Below are 14,472 nucleotides of genomic sequence, written 5' to 3'. Positions count from 1 at the left end.
GATCGAGATTCAACTGGGAAGTCGAGTTCCAGAGCAAGAAGTCAGGGTGTGAGATTGGAGGGCCAGAGGAAAGAAGTTACAGACAACAAAATATCCGTGGAAGAGATGACACAAACCCCAGAGAGGTTGACGCAGAGGCTGCGCAGAGCCAATGTGGGGCCAACCATCCAAGGCCTGGATCAGTGTCGGTTTGCCAGTGATAGTGTGAGATAGTTCTCACTAATTTCTCTGCCAGTCAGATTCTATGTATCGGATAGCAAGTTAGGCATCCAAAGGTTGTATTAAGAAACTACTGCATAATAATACAAACCCTCAGTTGCTGCACCGATTTTCCTGCATTGGGTTTTTTCGGGGACATTTGTCCAAAAACAACGATGTCAATTGTGTGTGTGGTTATTTCTTCTTGCTCAGTTCTTGTTTCCGCATATAATTTAATTAGTGAAGGCTGTAGTCGTATTTACTTCGATATTTATAGTGTAACACAGTAAATAACTTGCATGAATTAACAAGTAGGAGAAGTAATATCAGTTTGCTGTAGTAGGGATTTGGGTCTCCAAATTTTCACAAGTGTATCCCTTGATCTTTATCTATATTGAGCCTAGTCTCTAAAGTAAGTGGCAAAGATAAGTCAAGGTGAAGCAAGCAATGGCTTGGTTAATGATCCCTCTCCTTGAAATCTATCATACTCAGTGCCTCTGGCACTGTAGAGACTGTGGCTTTGATGACTACAAAGTCACCGTTTTAAATACTAGAGGGGCTAGACTTCTCAAGCAAAGATGAGAAGGGCGTTCAATCTTTCTATCAACCAAGCTTATGCTTGGAGGTAAAATTATTAATGCAATACTAGCTCTAGGATGCAAATACAAGATTATTTAGTGATTCTTATGGTGAGATTGTTTAATGTTCCTTTAAGTACTTAATTATGATTGATTTTCAGTTCTGACAATAAATACTTAACAATGGTAAATAAATGACAGTCTCAACCACAAGAATATGTTCCAATTTCATAAGTGCCAACAAGTAGCCACAGATAACCAGGATGCAATTGCTCAAAGACCACAAGATGTATGCTTTTCCAAAGATTCACAAATATAGAATTATCATTCACAATGTAAACATGAACCATAAATCTAATGACAATTAGACCACTTTTCCACTTAGAGCAATTAGCCAATGATACAATCAACGCTCTTATGCAATTATAATCCTTTCAAGATATACCAACAAGATAATGCCAATATTGCAATTAGATTCCTCATTGCCAAATGTTCAAGATATATTCAATTAAATTAGATCTTTAAGAACAATAGATGCAAATACACTCTTAGATTTATTCACTTAGGCAACCATTCAACAAGATTATTGGATTATGAGCTTAATGTGTGAGAGAGTGATCTTATTGGTGTAAAGAAGCTTAAACAATTCACAAGAAACAACAAGATGTTAGCACATGAAATACTTCACCAATTATTAAGCCACTTTTAGGAAACTTAAGGTAAACAAAGCATGCAACTTCTTCCTTCGTGAGCAATTATACCAATAGAGCATAACCAAATGAAGGCTTTATGTTACTTATGTTCCAGTGATATCCAAATGAGCAGTAAGAAAACTTTATGACAGCAGTGACTTAATTTATTTTATATCTCTTAAAATGATAGATATGAGGTGCCTACAAATGCAAGGATGCAAATGAGATAACCCAAAGTCAAAATGTCTTGCCAAACAAGATTCCTGATGAGGTTAGATACCACTGTCACTGTTATAATCAGAATTTGTAATGCAGACCTAAAGAGGATGACAGTCATCAAAACTTCATGAAATATGCCCAACAAATGGATCCCCAACTTATACAAATATTTCCTTAGTATTTTAAGCAACTCATGAATAATTTTTAGGGCATTTAAATAAAATTTTCACCACTGTTATGAAATGATTATCTTGCTGTAGCAAACAGTGAGAGTGTGAAGAGTTTTAGGAGGCAAACCAATAGGCCTTGGGCCTAGAAGATGACTAGAAGATTGCCCACAACTCCTCCAATGGCTAGACCATCTGCAAACATGAAATTTTGACTGCAAGACAAACAAATGTTAGCTTCAGAAATCAAATGATACTAAGAGAGATGGATAGAGGAAAAGGAGGGTTAGGAAGAAGGCTAGAGGGCCAATGAATAGCTAGAAGAGGGCGGCAGTGAAGGGATCAAGGCCCTAAGGGCCTGCGACTCATGGGAAGGAGCCCAAAGGGCTCACAGCAGGCCCTAAAAGGGCTGTCGTTTGGCTAAATGGAGGGCTGAGAGGCCTGTTTAGGCTCATGACAGGGAAGGAAGGAAAGGAGAGGCAAGCCGAGGGCTGGAGGTAGGGGAGGAGGTGATGACAGAGGGAGAAAAGGCTAACAAAGGGCTTGAGGGAGGCCCTAAGGCCTACGGACAGGCAAAGAAAGGCAGGCCGAGGCCCTTAGAGGGTTGCAGCTAAGCCTATGGGGTTCACGAAAAGGGTTTCAAGGCCAAAAGTGGCCAGCGGCTAGGATTTGAAGGAGAAACCAGGGCTGCGGCTAGGCTAGAGGGTGGACGTTGGGGCTAGAGACCCTAAAAAATTTGAAACCCTCGTCAAAAATTTAATTTGCTTCAGATCTACAATATTTTCCCAAATCACTGCAAAATCCTTAGATGTTGGCCTGAGAAGCAAAATGGATTGTAATTTATAGGTAAATCTTCCAAGTGGAAAATAACGGCTAGTTGGCCTGATCCCCATCAAAATAATCTCGATCGTCGATAAATATTTGATCATCTTTTAATCTCTGCCGTCGAAAATATTTATTTTGAGGAATTTTCAAATTTCTCATAAAAACCATTTTTTATTAATCCAAAAATTGATTTTTTGGATAAATTTCCTCAAAAATATGACTTTGACTTAACCACCAATGTCCAAAAGCTTAATTTTTCTTAAAAAATCCATTTTTGCCTTGGTGGGAACCTCCAAAAATTAACTTCCTTTTGACCCACAATTTTTTTGGTCATTTTCCTCTGGGAGATATTAATTCCTCTAAAATTAAATTGTTGACTCTAAATTAATTAATTTTTTGGCTTAGGATTTAATTTAATTTTAGCCAGAAAAATTAATTAATTGACACAAGAGGGGTTTAATTATTTTTTAACCCTCAAATATTTTAGCCAGTGTCTAAGTATGAGGGACCATGCACTAAAATATTTTTTTACATAAGATATTACAACCGTCAAAGGGGGAATCCAGAATACCCATTCGTTATAGACCCTCATAATTATTACCCAATTCTTCCACACAATATGATCTAATAGACCAAGTGATCTGTGATAAAATAATTTAGCCAAATAGCTTAAATTATTCCCAAACCACTTTTACAAAGACTTGATAAAACACTAGGACTCACCTAAGACCTTGTCAATAAATTCCACCCTAGCTTTGGGGTTTAAGCTGGAGGAAAAACTCTGCCGATTATCCATGCTTAGAAACACACATACTGCGGTGAGGTTAATACCCTCCTACTAGCATCATTTACATTATATTTTGCAGAAATTGGGTTTACAATAACATAAGATCTGACTGGCTGATGATTCTGAACTTGTGGATTTTTTTTACAAATGCTTCCTTGGACTTGTGACAAATTAGGTGTAGCATGGCTCACATAACAAACTCATATGGCATTCTATGTGGACAAGATGGTATGGCATATCTACATGTGGCTCACTTTACTATCTATGACTAGCATATGTTTTGTATATAGCTTGCATTCTATAGGCTCACATTGTATTCTCTGTGTGGCTCACATCAATACATAGTGGCTCGCATACTCTGTTCTGTAGCTCACATTGTTTTCTACAACTCAGACTTTATCTTATAGCATGCATTGTCTCGGTGGTTCCTGTTACCTCTCAAACTAGCATGGGTCCTAGGAGGGGATCCTAAAAGGGCAACTACTAGGCCAAGGGCAACAATGGAGCGATAGCCCACTGTCACCTCAGCTAAGGCTCCTTGCTCTTTACAGACTTTCACCGATGGGAGGAGACTCGATATGAAGGGAATCACTAAATGAATGAGTCAATGAAGAGGTAAGGAGTGATTCCTTAGGCCTATTCACAAGAGTGACTCAAATGTGTGGTTTACTTGCTTGAGAGGCAAGGTGTAAGGCTCTCTAAGAAAGGCCAAGGGGATTTCAAGGGTTAGGGTTTGCAAATAAGACTTATGAAGGAGGAACCTAGTCCTAGAAACCCTTGTGAAAATTGGTTCTAAAGTGGTCTTTGTGAGATTATCTTCAAAAGTTGCGGGACCACACGGGGCCTAAAATTAGGACATGTAAGAGGAATTGGTCACTCAAGGAGGGACTTGACCTAATTGTGGAAGAGAAGAGGATCAATGGACATATCTTCTTGGAATATAATGCAATGATCCAGATGAGGTCACTAGCCAAGGGAAACCTAGAGCAAGAAATGATCCTTGAGCTAGGGCTTGCAATATCTCGAGATCTCAACATCAGATTTGCTTCAAATTTGGAGGGCCTCTAGAGAAAATTACACCACAGCTGTGGACCAAAAATCTAAGTGTTTGGATGGCTAGATTGTGAGATAATTGATGCCTTAGGTGACCTATGTAGGCTAGGCCTAGAGAGAAAGAGAAAAGATGAGAAGAATATGCTTTTAGATGATCACCTATGGACGAACAATGCCTATTCCTTTGGGCGAAATGGAGTCAAGAAGATTCCAATGATTAGGATGGTTTCATTAAGTCAAGAAGGCCTGTAGAACAATTTCGCATGACAATTAGGGCATGAAGAAAATTGCTTCAAGGTATTTATACTTCAATGTGCAATATGTTATGACTTTTCAAGATAAATTTGAATGAAATATCTCTAGGAACGTTCTCTTATTCAAACATGGCCCATAACATGATGCACAATGATAAAAGACAAATTTATACCCTTTCATCCAAGAAAAGTCGCAAAATTTCGGCCAAGTATAGTGAAAATCCCAGCATCATTTATGTGACATAGAAAAGAATGACAAAATAGCATTAAAAGAACACTTACATGTGAGAACAAGTATATCCAATCATCATCATATGCCAATATATAAGCTTCAAGACAAAAATGAAGATATCCAAACATCAAAATTCATCCATCAATTCAATTTTGTCCTCCAAAGAGAATAGCGAAAATGTCACAAGAGAATATGATCAATCCAAGTGATGATGAGAGTATGAATCAACTCATCATCTATTTATACAATGTCTAATGAATTCAATTTAGCTTTTTTTGGCCTAATTCAGCTCCTAGAATAAAATAATGTGCAAAATAGCAAGTATTTTTGGTGACAAGCCCACCAAACTAGCTCAATAACAAAAGAGTAATCCTCTAAAGAGGGTTGAATGATCAATAACATATGTCGTTGGGCCTTAGAGGAGGCCTAATGAAGTCCATAGGTGCCATAATGTGAAATAGGACTCCAAAAATAGTGGACAAGGGGTTGGCCCCTTATTTTCCAAGTAATAAACCTGTGGTGCTCCCAAATGGATGTGGGGGCACACAAATGTCCTCATGCGCACACAATATTGATGTATATTTGGCTATAAGGGGAGCACATATATGCCATTTTCATTGTATTGTGTGATGTTTATGCTTAGGTATATTTCATAGTTATGGTATATGAGAGATACAAAAGATGAAAATTTAGAAAAATATGCCAAAAGCAACTTAGGTGAAAACTACATGATTATATAGATGGTTACAAAAAGCTTGAATTTCATTGGGAAAATCATCAAAAACACCTTTAGTAGGATTTATCTTAATAATGGAAATGGATTATAGTTGTTGTCGTTTCCAACAAAATAAGCTTCATAAACTTGTAATTTTCTATGAAAAATCATTTTTTTTTTCCTTATGAAATTGTCCATCATTTTTATTTTTCCATAATGAAACCATTATCGAATATTTGAATCTTGCGAGGAAGAAATCGCTAGTTAGAAATTATTGTTTTTATATCACATTTTCACTTACAATTAATCATAATTTAACTTTGGCTCATGTGGCTAGAGATAGAGTAATATTTAGTTGAGATGGATCATGTAGGTAATAAAAGGTAATATTCACAGCTGAAGCTACCCAAAAACCAAGTGCCAAAGAAAAAAAATCATTCTCCCATTAATGGAAGTGATACTTCTATGTTGGGTTTGGGGGCATGTGAAACAATTTTGACTAATAAGTACTTGAAAGCACTCATGTTGATATTTGGAAGGTTCCAAAGTTGTAACGTATGATTATCATTTTGAAATTCTAGTGTGCTTGGTATCTATGGCATGCTTATCTGAAATAGTTTATGGTATTCTAAAATTTATCAAACAATGATACATATTTTGAAAAAGTGAAACTATTTTGTATATTTATGTGAAAATGTGCCATGTGATTGGAAATGACTACAATATGAACACTTCGCACATATTCATATTTTATTCATTATGTTCTTTCTTTCTTTCTTTATTATATGTCTAATTTATTTTTCTCATGTTTTAGACTGCGGCATCAATGGATGTATCTATTGGATCATTTAGCGACCCTGAAGGCTTGGAGGGCTTAGCACACTTTCTTGGTAAGTAGATTACATAAACTAGAAGGCACGTATTAATTAGACTTTTCAAGTAGAAAACAAGTAAGATTAGGTCCTTTGTCTGTCCCATAGAATAGGTCCCTTGGTCTTGCAGTAAGATCTAAAGCTACTTTTGATTGGCTAAGAGCTTGTCTTCTTCAAACAAAAATAAACAAGTGAACAGAACAAGTCCTAGAGGCATATAGGAGTGAAAGTCTAACCCCTTATGGACGACCAATGTGTCATTTTAGGTGGTGCAGTTTTATTTGAAAATAGTAATGATTTAGCTTGCATTCGCAGATAGCAGCCAGTGATGGTTTTCCTATCTGTTGGTTGACAACTGAGTTATGATAGGTTTTTCCACCTTTGAAAAACGAAGAAGGGAAAAAATATGACATCTCTTCTTTGTTTCAAATGTATATTTGGTGGCATATTTTGAAAATTTAGAAATGGCCATCGTTATCCCCTAACATGTAGCGATAACTAGAGTATTTCCTCACTTGTGATTTTCATCAGAATCAACAGTTCCACAAATGAGAGCTATGGTTTTCCATGGACATTTGGCTAGAGATTCTCCCTACATTTGCTCAGCTGCCTCTCATTTATGATTATTCTTATTAGGCTTGATGTATTGTACATTGTCATGTTTCACTGTGTTGATTACTGGTTTGCAAGGCATTGTTGGAGCTGGTTTGAGGATCATCACTTAGTGCTTCTTCAAGGTAGGGTTCATTGCATGCAGGACTATTTGGGGATGTCCTCACTCTTGTTAATGATGTCATTTTGTGCTTTGGCATTGCTTGAGGATAGTTGTGCTATTTGTTTTTTGGAAACTAAGATGTAAATTTGGTTTGATTATAATGTTAGCTCTTTTTCTACTTTTAGTTTAGTATGGGAGGATGAGATTCATCATCAATTGTTGGCAAAAGGAGTTTTTCTTATCAAAGATACCCAATATTTGGATCGCGCATAGTACTCTACTATTGTTTCTACCATATTAGCTCTTTGGAAGAGGTTATGAAGCTCATCGCATATGTCATATACCCTTTCACTTTTTGGTTTTCTCATTTTAATCTTTATTCTCTAAATAGAAGATGTATTTAAAAAGAAAAAAAGATCTTTCGAAATATTCTTTCTTTTATTCTAAGAGGTTATGGCTTGGCTGACTAAATGAAAAGATAGCTAATAAAATATAGTATACCCATATATTAACAAGAAAAACAAAGAAAGGCTTTAATCCACAAATGCCTACCATTATTTGTAAATATTTCTTCTTTCCTACGATTTTTTTCTTGAATTATTGTGGCAATATAGCGTTTTATACTGGGAGCGCCTACTTCTAGATTAGAAGTGAATGTGCACATCATATGACAACTGTCACAGTGACATTATGAAAAAATTCCTAAAAAACTTAGTAAATGGAGCAATGAATGTCTTTTTGACAGTAATGGATTTATTCAATAAAATCCCCTGCAGTTCTTAAAACAAGTTGGTTCGGAATGTCTTTTTGACAGTAATGAATTTATTCAATAAAATCCCCTGCAGTTCTTAAAACAAGTTGGTTCTGATAATATAATAGCAAAAAGTGTCTCATGATAAATTTTAAATATAGTTTTTTATCTTGCAGAGCATATGCTGTTCTATGCAAGTGAGAAATACCCTTTGGAAAATAGTTATATGCAGTATCTTACAGAGGTAAAACTGCCCTGCTTATACCATCTTATTTTAGAGTTTAACCTGGCATCATCTTTGTTCATAATATTAAGTATTCTGTATAATATTACTGTTTTCTCATCTTTTATTAAACATTTTTTTCTCCAGAACTTCATAGAATGAACCATATTTCTGGGGTGAGGATGTATAACATCAAATATTGTGATTTTGTATTGATGTTTCAAAGGCTGGGAAAGTATAACTTTTGTCTTCTTTTCATATTCCAATACAATTCCAACATTTCAAGTCATGATTATATTTTGTAGGCCCTAGCAAAATATAAGTTAAGAATGCTGAGTTTCGTGACTTATATTTTGGTATACTGCATTTGAATTTATCTTTTGTGAATCAGATTTTGTGAACTGGGTTTCTTCACTATGTTGCTATTTTTTCACTAATCGAGGAGAGATGACGATAAGATACAATAATAATAGTTTAACACTTGATCCAAATCAAAAGAAACAGTATGCTTGGGCCTCGACAATTCTTTATGAGGCATGTATGGCCTTTTTAATATTTTGAAAAGCAAAAGCTAGTGATCATATTATATTAAAGTGGGAAAATACCCCAAAAGTTGTACAACTTTGTGGTTTCTCCTGTTAATCTAGTGACCTAAGTCACATTACATGGGGATATGGGATACAGACAAAGGGATTCAAGTTTCTGATACTAGTACATACACCCCCCAAAACAGGGTATATATATATAATTAATTGAAATGGCATATATACAGATATATGTAATTTTTATATATAATACAATTGACATATAGACAGATATATGTAATTTTTTTGAAACATTTACAAAATAGAACTAGACGAAATGACTAGACACATAAGACAAAATTATAAACTAAAACCACTGGTCATATATATTTGTTGGTTTGGGGTAGCATCAGATGTGCTCTAGCCATGAAAATTGGTGGAGACGCTAAAGCACATGAGATCTCCAATACCCCGAAATGGTTTGGGCAGATACTAAACATTGTGGGAGATATTAAAATAATTAATATTTTTAATGGAGTCCCTAAGTCTAAACTTAGGGAAAATAAAATATTAATGTGAATTAATATAAAACTGTGTTAGAAGGGTCCAAAAATCATGGATCAAGCCAGAGTTAATCTTAGCTATTGATTATGGACTTAATCTCGGCTGTTGAATTGTCAACCAGAAAAGTATAAGAGGAGGCTTGAGGGTCACTTGGAGAACACACCGAGTTGATCAAGATTTCGATTTTCTGGGGCCGGGTTTGTTGAAGAAGTCGAAAGAGTGATTAGATTGCAGCCGAGGGGCAGTGAATACAAAAGTAGGGAGGCAGAGATAGTACCAGGAGGATCAGTGCAGAAGCCAGGAGCGAGGGACGCAGAGCCAACTAGAGGTTCACGCAGAGCCAGCCAGGGCTCACGCAGAGGCAGCCAGGAGTTGCGCAATGCATCAGAGAGCTAGCATGGGTGACGCAGAGGCTCTAAGGGATGATGCAGTGCCGCCAGAGGCTGACGCATGGCGAGCTAGGATGACATTGGGCCAGAAAGGGCCGACGCAGTCCCTAGAGGCTGACGCTGGGGTTTTTGTGGGGCAGATTGGAGCTGGGAGCTGCTGGAGTGTTTTATCTAGGGTTTCAGCTAGAATATCTGCTTCCGAGTAGAGAGGTACTACTGCTGAGATTATTCTCTGTTGGGTGAGCCGGTTTTGGCACCCAGATTGTATTCAGAAATTGCATAACAATAAAACCCTCAGATAGTTGCATTGGTTTTCCCGCATTGGGTTTTTCCGGGGACATTGGTCCAAAAACAACGGTGTCACTTGTGTGCTTGTTTTGTTTCCTTCAGTGGATGATCTTTAATGTGTTGAGCATGTACTTGTATTTATTTTCAGTATTTACATGGTAAATAACTTGTTAATTAATCAAAACAAGTAGGTAGAAATAAATCAGAAAAGTACTTGAAGGGTTTCTAACAGCTAGACTTAGAAATTCCAACATGGTATTAGAGCGTGGTTGCAGATCACAGGAGAACTGAGGACATTAGCCGAGCAGAGCAACAGTAGCAGAAAACAGTTGTCTCGAGTGACAGAAGTTGTTCCTAGCAGAGAAGCAGCAAGGAAGGGGTGACGCAGTGCCTGCATCATCAAGTTTGAGTTGGGAAGAGGATCAGCGCAGTGGCAGAGGGGAGCAGACTCGACCTACGCAGTGCCTGGTCATCTTTCTCAGTCAGGAAGGATTGACGCCCGTGGCCAGGAGGTGTGGATTTTGCTGGTGCTGGGATTGCGCAGAGCCTAGAAGCTCTAACCTTCAGTTTGTTGGGGCTTAGGAGGCTGTGGGTAAGTTGCAGAGTGAAGCTGGTGGGGTACTGTAGTCAGAACAGTACCTAACAGGGCAAGACCAAGGAGGAGGGAGTTGCTACTGAGGATTTCTAGCCAAGAAATCCGGATCAATGGTGCAGCTGCACTAAGGATCGGAGTGGGGGCATCTCGACATTGGCAGAGGGGTTTCCAGGAGGGAAATCGAGGCTCAGAGGGAGTCACACTGAGAACTTCCAGAAGGGAAGTAGAGGAGTAGCAAGATGGCAGTGAATAGGGTAAGAGACTAGGACAGACTAGACGGAGCCTCAAACTTCGTAGTCTGGAAGGCCAGAATCTTATCCGTTCTAGACAGGAACCGTCTCAAGCACTTCGCCTTGAGGACAATAGCGGTCCCAGTTGACCCGACTGATAACGATAAGTACGAGGATGCAATGGCGAGGGCCAAGAGCATCATCCTTGACGGGGTCAAGGACCATGTAGTACCACACATTGCCGAGAAGAATACGGCAAATGAGATGTGGGAGGCCCTAAAGAAGTTGTATCAACATACTTCCGTGCAAAGGAAGATGCTACTAGAAAATCAGCTGCGGTCATACCAGATGCAGAAGGGAGAACAGATCGACATCTTCCTTAGTCGATTGAAGGAGATCCGGGATCAACTGACTTCCATAGGGGCCACGCTGGATCAAGAATTGATGGTGAGAACAGCGCTGAACGCAGTCTTAGAAGACTGGGAGGTGTTTGTCCAGAGCATACTGAGTAGGGCAACCCTTCCAGATTGGGAGGAAATGTGGTCGGCCCTTCGCCAAGAAGAGATTAGAAGGCTAAGGGGGTGTGCCACAGTATGTTGGACTGCGTTGTGGAGTGAGAGTGCCTCACATCGCGTTGAGTACATGCGGGGAGTGACAGGTGCAGTGACACAAGACGGTACAAGATGGTATAGTCGTAGTCAAGAGTACCCAGTGGTGTACCGGGACAAGTTGCAGCGTACAGTGGCATGTCGAGGAGTGTGGCGATACTGGGGGTATGCAGTGGCAGATGATGTGGTGCAACGAGCGCTTGGAGTGTTTCCTCCTAAGAGACTTATGGACAGGGGAAATGCGTGTACCATTGGATGCAATCCATCTAGGATTGATGAGGACACTGTTGAGCATCTAGGGACACCATGTTTAGTGGAGACAGGGCTTCAAGGGGATTATCAGCAGATCCGAGACAAAGGGGGTTGTTCGTAGGATTACTCTTGAGAATTCCGACGGACTCTTGATCGTACACATCCTCCTTTAGTGTTGTTTACAGTTGCAGAGTGTTTGTTTGTTGCCCCTTGTCACTCTCCATTCAGGCAACAGGGCTTGGGAGGCTCTTCCTAGGCAGTTGGATGAGACACCTCATGTCATGACTCGGGATGAGACTCTCTAGTTGAGGCACTTGGTAGGTGCACAAGTTGACGAATACAAGCTTAGGGATGGCATGGTTGATTGTTGAGGTAGCATATGTTCCACCCCTAGGCTCACACTTGGGAAGGTGACTGATAGGGAGTTACATGGTGCTTTTTCAGTTGGACAACTCGAAGTGTTAGGTGAGCATGAGGTGCAAAGGACGGTAGTCCTTGTTGGCAGGACGATGTCTGGGCTTCCGACAGTACCCGGGCACCTCATCAGGAGCTAGGATAACAGATCTCATTGTGTGATTTGGTAGGCACAAAGAAGTTGGATATTCACGACACAGGTTCTTGACACTCAGTGCCTACCTATTGGATACCTACATGAGGTAGAGATGGGGCATAGAGGGGTCCCAACAACTAGCAGCATATCACAGTGGCAGCTAGACAGGATTGGGGGTTCTGGACCTCTAGTATGGTTATGGGATCCAGTGGATTGGTGGGATAATCCACTCCTCAGTGAGCATGGTCGAGATGATAGGCAGACTGATTCATTCACAGGCGGACACATGGGGGATCACTAAAGCCCTCACCATAGGACAAGGCAGATTGTTGCTCAGGATTGGGGCTAGCCATGGAGTGATAGGCGCCGACATTGTTGAGTCACTTTGGCAAGATTGGCCTAGCCTCCATCATTACATAGATTATGACCGAGAGTTATGGGAGAGGAGGCTCTAGTATGAGCATGCTAGGAAGTCAGTCATTACCAGAGTGTCACGATGTCAGCAGGATAGGTTCCTTCTGCGACGGGCAGGGGATTCTAGCATAACAGGGTTGAGCAGTTCAACTACCTGTAGAGGTGAGTTGGTTTCTAAAGGGGAGGGTCATCCAGATCTTCCATTTGGTTTCCATGATTCACTGATGGCGTGGGAGACTTCATCCGCATGGCAAGATGGCCAGCAAGAGGATTGCAGGAGGATCTCATGCATGAGAGGCTTCATTCGCATGGGGATTGATTTGTATCTTCAAGGGCCCACAATCAGTGAGCATGGGGTGGACTATTCGGTAGGGCAACATCATGAGGATTTGGATGGAGTTTCACATTGTCAGGATGCCCTACATTTTGGCAGTAGACAGAGGGGCTCTAACGCCCCTATCTGGCAGGATAGTGAGGGGAGCAAGGGGTGCTTCACGTTGATCAAGTTGGATTGGGATCCTGGTATTGAGGGACTCCTTCACTATAGGATAGTACAACGACCAGGGACGATCCTATTGACCACTAGAGTAGCACCTGATGATTATATGAAGACTGTTTATTTGGGGTAGCATCGGATGTGCTCTAGCCACGAAATTTGGTGGAGAGGTTGGGGCACATGAGATCTCCGATACCCAGAAAGGATTTGGGCAGATTATAAACAGATCAGAAGATATTAAAATAATTAATATTTTTAATGGAGTCCCTAAGTCTAAACTTAGGGAAAATAAAATATTAATGTGTATTAATATGAATCTGTGTTAGAATGGTCCAAAAGACATGGATCAAGCCAGATCTAATCTTAGCCGTTGATTAGGGACTTAATCTCGGCCGTTGAGATGTCAACATAAAAAGTATAAGAGGAGGCTTGAGGGGCACTTGGAGAACACACTGAGGGAGACCAGTCAGTTCAATTTCTAGAGCGGGGTTTGCTAAGAAATTGAACCAGTGGTCTGGAGAGCAGTCAGGAGGTAGCAAGTACGAAACAGAGAGACGGGAGATCAACGCAGAAGAGGCAGACGCAGAGCCAAAGGAAGCCATGCAGAGGCAGCAGAGACTGCGCAGAGCCAGAAGGGGTTGCGTTATTCTCGTAGAGGCTGCAGGATTGACACAGAAGCCCAGAGAGGCTGCGTAGAGCCTCAGTAGGCTGACGCAGAGGGTTTCAGGTTGTAGCAGAGGTCAGTAGGGCCTACGCTGGGTTTAGGAAAGTGTTGGAAGTTTGTCTATCTGTGGGTAAGCCAGTTTGGCACCCTGTTGTACAAGAAAATTGCTGAATAATAAAATCCTCCCTTGCTGCACCGGTTTTCCCACATTGGGTTTTTCTGGGGACATTAGTCCAAAATAACTGTGTCAATGTGTGCATATTTTTGTTTCTGTATTACGATGTGATATCTGCAGTAGTATTTATTTTAATGTTTGTTGAAGTAATTTCATGAATAACTTATGATGAAATAAGTAGGAAAAGTAAATCAGTTGTTGCAGTGATAGAATTTTCACATGGTATCAGAGCAAGTAATCAGAGACAGAAAGGGAAAATTAGTTATGGGTCGAGACCACGATGTAGAGGCATCCACCTCAGGGGACTCACGCAGATTTTCAGAAGATTGCACAAGAGAGAGATTTTGATTTCTCTATGTTGGCTTCTAGGTTGGAAGAAGAAGTGGCATGAATGACTAGTGCTGCATCATCAAAAGTATGGTATATAGGCAGTGGAGCCTCG

The 14,472-nt window shown here is 40.0% G+C and overlaps 1 pseudogene across 1 annotated transcript in view; it reads left to right on the top strand.

Moving 5' to 3' along the window:
• The window catches only part of LOC149154057 (insulin-degrading enzyme-like 1, peroxisomal), a 681,568-nt pseudogene that overhangs the window by 87,049 nt on the left and 580,047 nt on the right, over positions 1-14,472 (top strand). The window contains exons 2-3 of the transcript XR_016262205.1: positions 6,535-6,610; positions 8,235-8,302. The product of XR_016262205.1 is annotated as an insulin-degrading enzyme-like 1, peroxisomal (transcript). The remainder of the gene's footprint in view (positions 1-6,534; positions 6,611-8,234; positions 8,303-14,472) is intronic.

The sequence above is a fragment of the Pinus tabuliformis genome, chromosome 9 (genome assembly GCF_031772625.1).
Source record: "Pinus tabuliformis cultivar Carrire ecotype Pingquan chromosome 9, CPIR1, whole genome shotgun sequence".
In the NCBI taxonomy this organism is placed as follows: Eukaryota; Viridiplantae; Streptophyta; class Pinopsida; order Pinales; family Pinaceae; genus Pinus; species Pinus tabuliformis.
The sequence above is the reverse complement of the archived record's forward strand: the minus strand, read 5'-3'. Positions and strand labels throughout refer to the sequence as shown.